At 36.0% G+C, this 14,364-nt stretch overlaps 1 protein-coding gene across 3 annotated transcripts in view; it reads right to left on the minus strand.

Annotated features, from left to right (window-relative positions):
* Positions 1-13,741, minus strand: part of TFPI (tissue factor pathway inhibitor) — a 70,683-nt gene extending 56,942 nt beyond the window's left edge. For 2 of the 3 annotated variants that reach the window (XM_024746065.1, XM_024746063.1), the window contains exon 1: positions 13,544-13,741. The gene's annotated coding sequence lies outside the window, so the exon portion shown is untranslated. Of the gene's footprint in view, positions 1-3,661; positions 3,723-13,543 lie in introns of those variants that run through there. The other variant, XM_024746066.1, reaches the window with a different exon arrangement.
* Positions 13,742-14,364: the final 623 nt, after the last annotated feature.

Genomic DNA, 14,364 nt, shown 5'->3' on the forward strand with positions numbered 1-14,364 from the left:
GCACTAACCCCTTCAGGCTATGTTCAAGCCGCCAACCCCAGTCCTCTCCCTGCGCTCAGTCCGAAACCGAAACCGGAGCCTCAGCTCGCAGCCCCGCCCGCCGGGTGAGCAGACAAGCCTCTTGGGTGTCTCGTCGGCACCGATCCTCTGTGCGGGAATCTCCCCGCTTTTCCCTCCGCACCCGTCGCTGTGCACTCCTCCGCGGTCCCGAAGCTCCCCCCTCCGCCTCCCGCAGTCTCCGCCCACGAAGGGGCTTCCTAGTGTGTGGAAACTTTTCCTCCTTCACAGCTCCCTCCCACTGGTGCAGGTGCTGTCCTTATTCTTTTGTCTCTGTTTTTTCTTTTTTTCTTTTGCCCTACCCAGGTACGTGGGGAGTTTCTTGCCTTTTGGGAGGTCTGAGATCTTCTGCCAGCCTTCAGCAGGTGTTCTGTAGGAGTTGTTCCACGTGTAGATGTATTTCTGGTGTATCCGTGGGGAGGAAGGTGATCTCCGCGTCTTACTCTTCCGCCATCTTCAAGCCGTCCTCCCAGAATCCCCTTTTCTTATCATTATAATTATTTTGGGACTTCCCTGGTACCACAGTGGATAAGTCTCCACGCTCCCAGTGCAGGGGGCCTGGATTCGAACGCTGGTCAGGGAACTAAATCCCACATGCATGCTGCAATTAGGAGTTCACATGCCACAACTAAGGAGCCTGGGAGCTACAACTAAGGAGCCTGCCTGCCGCAACTAAGGAGCCTTCCTGCCGCAACTAAGGAGCCCGGCTGCCGCAACTAAGACCCGGTGCAACTAAATAAATAAATAAATAAATATCAAAAAAAAATATTTTGCCCTTAAAGTAATGCCTGATGTTTTGCTTTATAAAAATCAGATTTTCAGATTATATTCTAAAACTACACCCAGACTAATGATAAAATATGGGAAACAATGAAGCAAAACATTCTGAACCTGGTAAGTAAATTAATATTGGAACACAGTAAAATAAAACCAAAACAACAACAAAAACAAGCCTCCCCAAATAGTTGCAGACTATTCACTCTAATCATGTTTACTAAAAGATTGGCCAGTCCTTCAGGAAACATCTATTGGATTTGGCTCTTGTTACAGGAAGTCATATTTCTGGACAACTGCTTAATGTGGAATTCTTTAATGTTAGCAAATATGTCAAATCACAACATTTATCTGTATTTTAGATTGTGACAATTGCACTGATAAAAAAGTTTGTTACTCTCTCTCTCTTTTGGATATGAAGTGGTTGTTAGGTATGATTTTATAAAGCAGGGAAGTTTCCTCTAGGAATGAAATGTTAAAAGCTGTTTACTGTGTAGGTCTAATTTCTTGTCATTTGTAATACTATGAGAAAGAAAACTTAAAAAAAAAAAATCCCAGAGAAAAGAAATAGCTATGCCAGGAGAAAAAAGCGAATATCTTCATGTTACACCAAATAGCATACAACATATGTAAACTAAGTTTATTTAAAAAATTTTAAAAAGCTGAAGTGAAGGGCAATGTCATAGAATTATATACTGCTAGAGATATAAAAGACTACAGGGAGGGCTTCCCTGGTGGCGCAGTGGTTGAGAGTCCGCCTGCCGATGCTAGGGGACACGGGTTCGTGTCCCAGTCCGGGAAGATCCCACATGCTGCGGAGCGGCTGGGCCCGTGAGCCATGGCCGCTGAGCCTGCGCGTCCGGAGCCTGTGCTCCACAACAGGAGAGGCCACAACAGTGAGAGACCCGCGTACCGCAAAAAAAAAAAAAAAAAAAAAAGAAAAACCCCAAAAAACTACAGGGATAAGTATCTAGAATATCCTGCGTTTTTTAATGAGGACACTGACGCCCTGGATCTAATTTTTTCTCTCCAAAGTCTTACATTTGCATATTGACAGAGCTTCAACTCAAACACAGGAATTGTGACCATACCAAAAAAGGGCAACTGCAAGCTTAAGAAAGACCCACTCTTTTCATAAATATCTTCTACTTTCTGTTTTCCCCTAAAGTGAATTTCAGATTATTTACATCCTCTAGAAATTAGCAATTCATCAAAACATAAGTAGGGGATTTTTATTCTCTGTTTTGGACTAAAGTTCTATAAGTAAAGTAAGTCAAGAAACTCACCAATTATTTTTTTAAACTTTTGTGTTTATATTTTTAAGAGGAAAAATAATCTCCCTCTAAATAATAATAGGGAATATTAATTCTTATTATTAGCTAAGAGAGAAGAGTGAGAGAACTGGATGTGGAGAAGGAAAATTGAGAAGCAATAAGAGAGAGCGGGAAAGTCAAAAGATAATTATAAAGTTTAGTGGAAATGTAGGGAGTTCCCTGGTGGCACAGTGATTAAGAATCTGCCTGCCAATGCAGGGGACACAGGTTCAAGCCCTGGTCCGGGAAGATCTCCCATGCCATGTAGCAACTAAGCCTGTGCGCCACAACTACTGAGCCTGCACTCTAGAGCCCGTGTGCCACAACTACTGAAGCCCACATGCCCTAGAGCCCACGTGCCACAACTACTGAGCCCATGTGCTGCAACTGCTGAAGCCCACACACTCTAGGGCCCATATGCCACAACTACTGAGCCCACGTGCTGCAACTACTGAAGCTCACATGCCTAGAGCCCATGCTCCACAACAAGAGAAGCCACTGCAGTGAGAAGCCCGTGCACCACAATGAAGAGTAGCCCCTGCTTGCTGCAACTAGAGAAAGCCCACATGCAGCAATGAAGACTCAATGCAGCCAAAATAAATAAATTAATTAATTTTAAAAAGAATAGTGGAAATGTAAATATGTAAAAATATCTCTGAAATTTGTAAGAAAGGTCCAAAGAGAGTGTATATATTTTACTAAGAAAAATACAATGAACAAAGCAAAACAAGATAGAAATACATAATAAAAGAAATAATACCAAAGATTCTTCCTTATATCGTTGCCCATAGCTAACAAAACTCTTAGAAAAGAGCTGGGGAATTATTTTGTCTAGATATTACAGTTAAATTTGTAAGACATTTTGTCAAAAGAAGGTGGCATTCATTTCTTTGAATGAGTTCACCTTTCCTCATCACAGGGACTCTTCTTAATCTAATACAGTTTAACAGCAAAGATCTTCATAGTATGCTGTTTTCATTTCTTTCCTTTAAGCAGGAAAATAAATAAATAGATAAATAAATAAATAAAACTTGGTATTATATATCTAAACCAAAATGGAGATTTCTGAGGATATAATTCTGGTCAACTACTAATGCCAGTAGCCCCAAATGGAAGGAAATAAAAAAGAAAAACAAAGGAATACAATGAATTTTGGTGTGAGAAAAGAACTGAATATATTAACTATGTCTTTATTATCATTACTGTCCATATTAGAAAGAAAATTACATAGAAAGACCTACGGCTGCTTCTATTTTTTCTCCTGTTTGTATCTGCTCTTCTAGGCATCCATTATTTAGTAAGATAAGAAAATGGTATTTCAGGACCGTTGCTTCTCTGATTATGTCTATCAGTCAATCTCCTGATTACATAATTTATTAATTCTAATTAATCTATTAATTAATATTGAGTATGACATCTTAGGAGGTATATGTATTTTGGAAAGACAGTTGAGACCTTCCTAACGGGTTTCTAATTAGAACCTTGATTTATAGCTTATGTAATTCAGGTTATTTTACCTTTTTTAATTTTAAAGATCAATAGATAAAGTCAAGTCTGCTTCCTCATTTTCCCTCAAAGTCTGTTGCCATCTTAGATTTTATCTCTGCTTAGACAAATATATTGGAAACTTCTCAACTTCCTGCTTTTGATAGTATCTGTTGTAGTATGAGAAAAGGAGAGCAAAATGTTAGTCCATGTATGGGAAGTTCACACAAAATATTCCTATACTGTCATTTCCTTGAGGGAAAGAGAAGCAAAATTTATACTCGATATACCTGAGGCTAGATATTTATAACATTCTGGTGTCAGATAAATAATCAGGTAACTTTGTTTCTGACTATGAAAGTGTTATGATTCCAAATATTAGCTAAAGTTTTTATACTTAAGTACAATAAACATGTTGAACCAGTAATGATCAATTTTCTCCCTCCTCAGTGAGAGTAATTCTGCGGGTAAAGTAAGTCCGAAAGTAAAAAACCCAGGAATTTCTGATTGTGCTCTAATGAAAAGCAACTGAGCTTAGTTCAAGATTGGAACCGCAGCTGTTAGTGACTACACCCATGACATCCTGAGTTCAACTTTCTGAGTCATCATTGTAAAGGAACAGGGGCCCCAGGCAGCTAAGTCATGGTCCTCCAGGAACCATTAACATGTTAATCTTCGGCCACTTCCATTCAGACTGTAAAATGTCAGACCCATGAAACAATGAACTATGGACTCAGAGAATGAAAGGAAACTAGTGCTACTTCCTTTTTTACTCATAGCATCCAATAAATAGTTCTTTTTTTCTCTTGGTTCCTCACATTGAATGCTCATTATTTTACATTTTTATAAATATCTGCTAGTTTCTCTAAATTGCCATTCCTTTTTCTCCTATCCATATTCTACCTAACACATAATCTCAGGAATCAGATAGCATGTTCCTGTTAAATGCCCTACTTAATTCCCCTGATTGTAATTTTTTGAGAATGAAGACCAGAGATTTTATTTGTGTTAAGTTACTTCAAATCCTAATAGGTTAATTTATAAATGATTAAAATGTATCATATTGGGCTTCCCTGGTGGTGCAGTGGTTGGGAATCTGCCTGCCAACGCGGGGAACACGGGTTCGAGTCCTGGTCTGGGAAGATCCCACATGCCATGGAGCAACTAAGCCCGTGTGCCACAACTACTGAGCCTGCGCACCACAACTACTGAAGGCCACACGCCTAGAGCCTGTGCTCCACAACAGGAGAAGCCACCGCAATGAGAAGCCCGCGCACCGCAATGAAGAGTAGCCCCGCTTGCTGCAACTAGAGAAAGCCCACGTGCAGCAACGAAGACCCAGCATAGCCAAAAATAAATAAAAAAATAAAAAATAAATTTATAAAAAAATTATCACATTGTACACTTTTTGTACCCTGCATAAGTTCTAATATATAAAAAGCACATAGTTAATGCTCAGCTTCAAAGATATTAAAATTTGAATCTGCTTATTCAAGTGTAACGATTGAACTGAAGATCTTAAAATAATTTAATCTCTTCCAAGCCTTCTCAGAAAAGATCTTTTCTCCAAGATTTCTTATACATAGGATAACTTATCCATCTCTACCCCACCCTTATCCCTCCTATGTCGAGTTTATCTGCCTTTGAAATCCTTATCTTGCCTTCTTCAAGATATATTATTACTTGACACTCATTTTTGATCCCAATGTTATATATTGTTTTCCTTGGATATTTAATCATGTCTCAGATATATTTTCATGGTGATATGTAAGCTCCTGAGAGATCTGAGGAAAACTATACATTCCCTTCTAAAGAGCAAATACATGGCTCAGATATTTTTTCACACATGTTTTTGAGGACCATCCATGAATGCCCATTTACTCATATCCTTTTGGAAGAGGCTTCCAGTACCTATTAGGAAGGATAGATGGTCACTTGTATCTCTTTGGCCTCTGAATAAGGAGATGGTAATATGGAATGCAGGTGGTGGTTGGGAGAGCAATGTTGACATAGTAGTGATAAGGCAAACACTGTTACCTAAGGAACCTTTTCCTTTCTTTAGGGATATAACTAATAAATGCAAATGGCTTTAAAGGAGTTTCATCCAGAGTTCACCACAAATAGAAAAACAAAAAAGACCAATAACCCTCTTTTGCCATGTTAATTGAGGCTAATCTAAATTCTCCCTAAACACTTTTCTTCCCCTGGAACATTCTCCAGCAATTCAGAGAAAAACATACAAAAAGAGGTTAATCCTGGGAAATCTGAAACTTGAAAAAAATTATTGGCACTGAAAGGAGGGCCTGAGTGTTTCTAAGGTAAATTGCTTATTTCATAATTTTTTTTATAAACATGCATTAGTGCCAGGATGTAGATGCCATAATGATTTCTTTACTGTGTACCTGTTTTCCTTTCCTCATAGACTGAATAACTATGGTAAAGGAGACTAAAATCACAGAACTCAAATAAGATGCATAGAAACTTCAATAATGTACACACTCTTACATAATTATAAAAACAAATTCTAATGCTAAATATAATTTTTGTTTACAATATTTGTCATTTGGGATTATCTGTTTATATCAATTGGTATATATAAGCAGGAAACACCTGAAACATCTTTCATAAAAAGAGGAAGTTTTAATTCGTGCTGTCAATGAACTTTCACAGCTTCCAACATGTAGAAGTATCCAGGAATCAGGGGAGGAAAAATAATTATGAGAAATTGTGATAGGAAACTATCAGTAAAGGCAATCTTTAATTCATTGCAAAGCTCTGGAGGCTTTAGGTAAATAACACTCAGCACTCAGAGTTTTGGAAATGCCTGTTGAACAAGTGACAACTTGATTGGTTTTAAGCTTGTAGAATGAATTTGTCATCTAAAATAGAAGAGAGTAAAATATTAGCCACCCAAACAACTACCGTTATCAGAAAATCATAATGAAACAAACTGCTTATCTAAAATGAAATAATTATTTTTTAGAAATAGTGAATTTAAGTTTTTCATTGTACAATCATGTAAATATATTTACTCATGAAACATAGTTTCTGAGATATAGCAGGCAAAAAATGTATTTATCTTACCCAGGCCAATGAACAAATTACAGTTTATATGCCCTTAAAATTTCTCATTCTATTTATGTTTATTTTGTTTTTTAAGATATCATTAAAATATGATTTTAAAAAGTAGCCCTTCCACTGCACAGCAAAGGAAACCATAAACAAAACAAAAAGATAACCCACAGAATGGGAGAAAATATTTGCAAACGATATGACTGAGAAGGGATTAATCTCCAAAATATACAAACAGCTCATACAGCTCAATATCAAAAAAACACAAATAACCCAATCAAAAAATGGGCAGAAAATCTAAATAGACATTTCTCCAAAGAAGACATGCAGATGGCCAAAAAGCACATGAAAAAATGCTCAACATTGCTAATTATTACAGAAATAAAAATCAAAGCTACAGTGAGGTATCACCTCACACCAGTCAGAATGGCCATCAAAAAAATCTACAAACAATAAATGCTGGAGGGGGTGTGGAGAAAAGGAAACCTACACTGTTGGTGGGAATGTAAATTGGTACAGCCACTATGGAGAACAGTATGGAGGTTCCTTAGAAAAGTAAAAATAGAGCTACCACATGATCCAGCAGTCCCACTCCTGGGCATATATTCAGAGAAAACCGTAATTCGAAAAGATGCATGCACCCTAATGATCATTGCAGTACTATTAACAATAGCCAAGACATGGAAGCAACCTAAATGTCCATTGACAGATGAATGGATAAAGAAGATGTGGTACACATACATAATGGAATATTACTCAGCATTAAAAAAAGAATGAAATAATGCCATTTGCAGCAACATGGATGGGCCTAGAGATTAACATACCAAGTGAAGTAAGTCAGACAAAGAAAGACAACTATCATATGATATCACTTATATGTGGAATCTAAAAAAGAGATACAAATGAACTTATTTACAAAACAGAAACAGACTTACAGGTTTAGAAAACAAATTTATGGTTACCGAACGGGAAAGGTTGTAGGGAGGGATAAATTAGGAGTTTGGGATTACATATACACATTACTCTATATAAAATAGATAATTAACAAGGACCTACTGTATAGCACAAGGAACTCTACTCAGTCCTCTGTAATAACTATATGAGAAAAGAAACTGAAAAAGAATAGATATATGTATATGTGTAACTGATTCACTTTGCTGTACACCTGATACTAACACAACACTGTAAATCAACTATACGCCAATACAAAATAAAAATTTAAAGAAAAATAGCCCTTCTACTTCCAGCCACAATGGATTAACATTGGATTTAACCTCCCACCTGAAACAACTTAAAAAAATAAAATAGTCAAAATGTATTAAATGATGGTTTTCCGCTAACTAAATACTGGTCAGTGAAGAGCAGTGATCCCATAAGGATGGGAAACAAGAGTTCAGCCCTACATTCTGATTTGCTCCAGCACACTGACTGAAGGGAGTTTCCACATTCAAATTCAGGAAGAGGAGGTTCTGGAATTGCCCAGTGGTCTCCCTGAGTTGAAGAGAAAGCACATTGTCTGCAGAGGCCAGGGTAGCTAGAGTATGCACGGTTAAGTAACAGAGTAGAGAGCTATAGAGAAAGAGAGATCCAGAAATCTTCAGATGGCCCTCAAGTCTTCAGCCTAATACTGATCAGTACATATACAAGAGAAAAGTACCCAAGTTTGGGTAAAGAACCACCTTAAAGGGCTAGAGGGGAATAACACTTAGAACACATGTAAAGCTGTGAATATTTTCTTGTCCCTAAATTGCAAAAACCTCCATTCATGGTGCATTAAGCAGAGTAGTCAGAAAGTTTTTTTCTCAGTACTGGGAAAAAAATTAACCATAGAATAAACATTTCTCTGATTCTGTCTAACAAAGCTTGACAGTGAGATAACAAAATACAAAATTGTTTCCAAGTAATTAAACTGCAACTCAGAAGAGAGCTCAATATTATTTACAGGAATACAACATATTCAGCACTTAAGAAGGTAAGATTCATAATATCAGGCATTCAGATAAAAATTATACGGTCTGCAAAAAACAGTAAAATATAACATAATGAGAAGAATCCAAATGACACAGAAATGACAAAGAAAATAGAATTAACAAACTAAACTAAAAATTTAACTGCATTCATAAACTAAACTAAAATTTTAAATTAAAATTTAACTAAATTTTAAACTAAAATTTAAACTAAAGTTTAAACTGCACTCATATGTTCAAGAATCTAGAGAAAATATTGAGTGTGTTAAATAGAGAAAGAAGATAGAGACTCAAACTGAGTTTCTAGAGATGAAAACAACATTATTTGAGATGAAAAATACACTAGATGGGATTATAAACACATTGGACATAGAAGGAAAGATAAGTAAATTTGAAGATATAATGATAGAAACTACATAAATTGAAACAGAAAAAAACTAAAAATATTAATATTTTTCTTTTACTATTTTTGATTGTGGTAAAATAGATATACCATGAAATTTGCAATTTTAACTATTTTTAAGTGTACAGCTCAGTGGCATTAATTACATTTATATTTTTATGCAATCATCACCACCATCTATTTCCAAAATTTTTCATTACCTCAAACAGAAACTTTGTATCCATTAAGCAATAACTCACCATTCATCCCTTCTCCAGACCCTGGTAACCTCTATTCTACTTTCTTTTTCTATGAATTTGCCTATTGTAGATATCCCATGTAAGTGAAATTATATACTATTTGTTTTTGTGTGTGTGTCTGGCTTATTTCACTTAGAATAATGTTTCCAAAATCATTCATGTAGCATGAATCAGAAGTTCATTCATTTTATTGTCACGTATATTTGAAATTGCTTGCACATAGAAGAGTGAGTAGGCGTTTGATATTTTGATATAATCATTTTGATTCATTTCCTGGGATACTTTAAAGTTTATTCCTAAAAGAACTTTAAGAATATTACCAATATTTTGCAACAAACACTACTATTCTGGAGACTCACCCAATTTATGAGATTTACTCCATTTCTAAGCCTTGTGAAGTAAGGAATGAGGTGATGTTTAGATTACAGGATTATTACAGGATTCAAGGATGGGACAGATGTTGGTAAGAAACATGAATTGGAGAGACAGAATGAGGTTGGCAGCAGGGTGGTGGTGGCATTGAGGGTGTGGTACAGTTGAAGGGGGTCAATGGTACTCTATGCTTGGTAATAAAAACACCACAGTATATCAGTGCTGTATTGATGGATACTTTTACATTCCTGATGTTGAAATAGCCTAATCAACAACATGTAATATTTATTCAGTCTAGAGAGAATGCTACCATCACATTTTGATTGAGGAATTTCCTGCAGTAAGTCTGTGTCTCCCCAGGCACCCGTGGTCTATCAGGTGGAGCAAGTGAGACAGAAATATTGCAGCACTAGGACTCCTAGTATGGATCATGGACCTCTTGTTTTTAAAATAATTAAAAAATATGGTTGTTCCAACTAAGAAAGAGCATAGAATCACAAAGGAAGGCCTGAAGAGAGATGAACATAGCAGATTTGACATGCATCCAGTGCTTTTTGTTATTGCTTTTGAAAAGAAGTGGAAATGACTAAGGTGCCCTCATCCTATTGGTAGCTGAATCCTAGGCTCTGGTTCTACACAGCACCTGCCACTTGAAGTGAAGACAGGGAGAGACGGGTAATGGGAAGACTGGGCTCCTAGAGATAATACATCACACCAAGAAAGCAGTCACTGAGGATCTCAGAGACCCAAGAGAGGAGGTCTAGCATAAAGAGAACTCTCTGGAATAACACGCATCCTTTCTTCATTTTGGTGAGATTTAATATCCAGAAACAAGGACTTCAATAGTCACTCCATGTCTTGAATTCAGATTTCTCCAAATGCAGATGGTAACAATCAAATAATTATAGTATTGGCATATTTCTATTAAAAAATAATGCATTTAAAAGTATTTTTGTTTTGGGACTTCCCTGGTGGTAACACTCTGTGCTCCCAATGCAGGGGGCCCGGGTTCGATCCCTGGTCAGAGAACTAGATCCTGCATGCTGCAACTAAGGATCCTGCATGGCACAACGAAGATCCTGCGTGCCACAACTAAGACCTGGTGCAGCCAAATAAATACATACTTTTTTTAAAAGTATTTTTGTTTTAAAAAGGACAGCTCTGCAAATTAAGTTTCCTGAGTTACATGTTTTAGATGGTAAACAAGGGTGGCTAAAGACAGCCTTTACTGAGAATAGATGAGTTGGACTGTAATACAATTTTTAGATCATGTCTACATATCAAAAATAAATTTATATAATTAACTAATTTTAATCAATATTATTCTACTTATTTAATTTATACCAATAAACAAGATTTTTTTTGAAAACCCTATTCTGAGTACTTCCCTTTCCTTTTCATATTGTCTCTCCTGTCCCACCCCCCCTTTTTTTTTGGCAAGGATGTTTTACTTTTTTTTCTTCTATTAAGTAGAGATGTTTGATTCAGTTGAAATCTGTATTAAAAGTTTGTGACAGTGAATTTAGTAAGCCAACAATTCCTAAAGAATCTATAGCATATCTACTATTTGGTTAGATTGCTAGGTGTTCTGGGAATAAATAAAACCTTTTCAGCTTGGCTTTTTTCCTCTAGTAGTTTGTCATCTGTCCAATTATCATTATCATTGAATGGTTTTTTTTTTTTCTTATAACTTTATTTATCTATTCTTGGCTCCGTTGGGTTTTTGTTGCTGTGCGCGGGCCCTCTCCAGTTGCAGCGAGCGTGGGGCTACTCTTCATTGTGGTACGCAGGCTTCTCATTGTGGTGGCTTCTCTTGTTGTGGAGTACCAGCTCTAGGCATGTGGGCTCAGTAGTTGTGGCACTCAGACTCAGTAGTTGTGGCTCGCAGGCTCTAGAGCGCAGGCTCAGTAGTTGTGGTGCACAGGCTTAGTTGCACCACGGCATGTGGGATTTTCCCAGACCAGTGCTGGAACCCATGTCCTTTGCATTGGCAGGCAGATTCTTAACCACTGTACCAACTGGGAAGTCCCTCAATTATGTTTTGAATTTGAATGATGTAGATAACTAAGATCAGGAAATTAATTCTTAGGAAGGAATGTTAGTGTTATGAAAACTATAGTTTAACACAAAAACAATTTTCTATTTCATAGATTATTATTTTTAAATTTAGCAATACTGTTTATAGTAGAAGATTCTAGGCAAAATAGTTGTACAATCAATAAGCAAATGAAGCCTAGAGTTATGGACAACCAATCAGACCAGCAAGCACTACCTGATGGCATAACCCATTTGAACAGGACCACATTTCCCAAAGAGGTTTTGATCTAGTCATTGGAGATAAAAGAAATGCTTAAAGATATCAGACTGTACCTTTAAAAACAGAAAACAAAACTTGTACAAGTCAGCATACCTAATAGAGAACAGAACCAAATAGTAGTATATATGCCATTAAAGCTCTCTAATAAGATTGTATAGTTACCTGAAGAAGACAAATTTGGCTTCCCAATATAACCATTCAAATTGTTAAAAGTAAATATTTTAAAGTTTTACATCTGTAATGTTAATTATCTGTATTTACATTAATAGTTTTCCAACTCTGTTGATCCCTAAGGATATTTTATACCATTTTATTAACCCATAGGCCCCAAATTAAAATTTCATACTCCAATACATTTTCAGAGATTATTCACCCTTCAGTTTAAGTATTAGATAAAATATAGATTATATGTCTTGAAATAATCATGCACTAGAATGATGAGTATAAAATAGTCCTAAAAATGTTTTATGAAAGGTTAAAAAACTTTGCAATATCTCAAAACTGACACAATTTTTCACCTCTGATGTAAATACTATGCTTTTACACACAATAAAATATGACTCTCTGGGCTATATATTTCCTGCTTGGGTTCTGCTCTTTGTATTTAATGTTATCATAATTATACAAAGTCATTTTGTGACTAATTTCCAGAGCACTGAGTCACAGTGTGGCTGTTACTTATCTTTTCTTTTTTTTTTTGCACAGCACTGCTCTTGACCCTCATTTTTCCATTAATACTCATACAAACGAGTGCTTTCCATAATTAATTTTTTTTGTTTCATTATTGTTCTGTGGTTGTGTACTTCTGTACTATGTGCTTTCTTTACTACCAGAAGCTAAATTTAATATCGTTTTATAAGCAACAAGAATATGACAGTACATCATATAGGTATGTAATCTATTGCTTTAATTTATGTAATTGTACTATATATAGTGCAATCCTATCTATTCTTATTTTAGTATATTTAGAATATGAGCTTTTGTTTTTGGAGACTTGTAAAATATTTTCTTAGAGAGATTAGTTAATGCTGGCAAGAAATATTTAGACTACAAGGATTCTAATGTTTATACCTTATTTTAAATATCACCAATTAATGGCAATGAAAGAAGTTTCTTTAAACATAAGGCTGCCAGACAGTGTCTTTATTATATTTCTTTATATGTTACTAAATAATGTTTAAAGGTTAAAAAAAAACTTCAGAAAACTCCAATTAAAGACACAATTAGTAAAGAACTGCCACTACAAGCTGAAAATTATAAACAAGGCTACATCTCACCAAGTTTTTATGTTCATGGTCTTAAAAGCATAATCCTATACTGCATATATATTTGCTTAAAACTAAATGGAAAATGCTGAGAATTTAGTTTAGCATTGCAATGAGTTTGTGTACAGAGAAGGGTCGATTTTCATTGTAGGGTTACAGACAATGGTCCTCCCCTACAAGTCTTTGCCTCTTAGCACCCTGGTTCCCCCCTCCCCCAGCCAAGGAAAAGAAATAAAAGTTACTTCTCATGGGCTAGAAAGTATATTGCCAAGTACTCACGAGTAAAATCTCTGAAGAAAGTTCTTGGAAAGATTTTTTCAAAGCGGAGTTGAGGTCATTTTGTTTTCCTTTCCAGGCATTGAAGAGAGGATTTATCTTTTCTACTTCTTCTTTTAAACAGATCAGGAAACTGGGGAGTGAAGAATAATAAAAGAAATGCAATCTGATCCTGCCAGCAGTGAAAGGGCGAGGTAAGAATTTGACTTTTATCCAGCTCAATGTCGCTCCCGTCTGTTGGAGCAAAGAGGAGCCTCAGAGCTGGTCTCAGAGATCACCCACAGCTGGGAATAGCCAGGCTTCCTGTTTAGGTCACTCCAACTCTTTTTAGGCTAATTTCGCCAAATTATTCAAAAGCCTTTTCAATTATGAAGGAAACAGACAAAGGAATCAGCTTACACTAAGATTTCAGAATTACTATTTTTGCATAACGATTTCTTTTACTTTCCAGGATTCTTTGTAATCAGTTAAAAAAAAACACTTTTTTCCCCCAGATCTATATATTTTTAAAATATATCTGTCATCGTGTACTTAATAAAGTGAACCTTTTTGTTTTTTGCAGTTTATTTCTTCTTCAAATTATTTCATCCATGTTGTCAATATATTTGTGAAAAACACCTGAGGGCTATTGAAATTCCTTTGATTAGAGAGGCAATGCAATGTATTATTGCCTGTTGCTGAATGTCAGGGTGTAAACCCTGCCTCAGTTATGTACTAGCTTTGCAATTTTGGTCAATTATTTAAACTCTCTGTGCCCCAGTTTCTTTTTCCCTAAAATAATGATAAAAGTTCCTAAGTTTGATATAAGTAGTAAATGGATTAAT

Source organism: Neophocaena asiaeorientalis, unplaced genomic scaffold, assembly GCF_003031525.2.
Source record: "Neophocaena asiaeorientalis asiaeorientalis breed wild unplaced genomic scaffold, Neophocaena_asiaeorientalis_V1.1 scaffold421, whole genome shotgun sequence".
Lineage (NCBI taxonomy): Eukaryota > Metazoa > Chordata > Mammalia > Artiodactyla > Phocoenidae > Neophocaena > Neophocaena asiaeorientalis.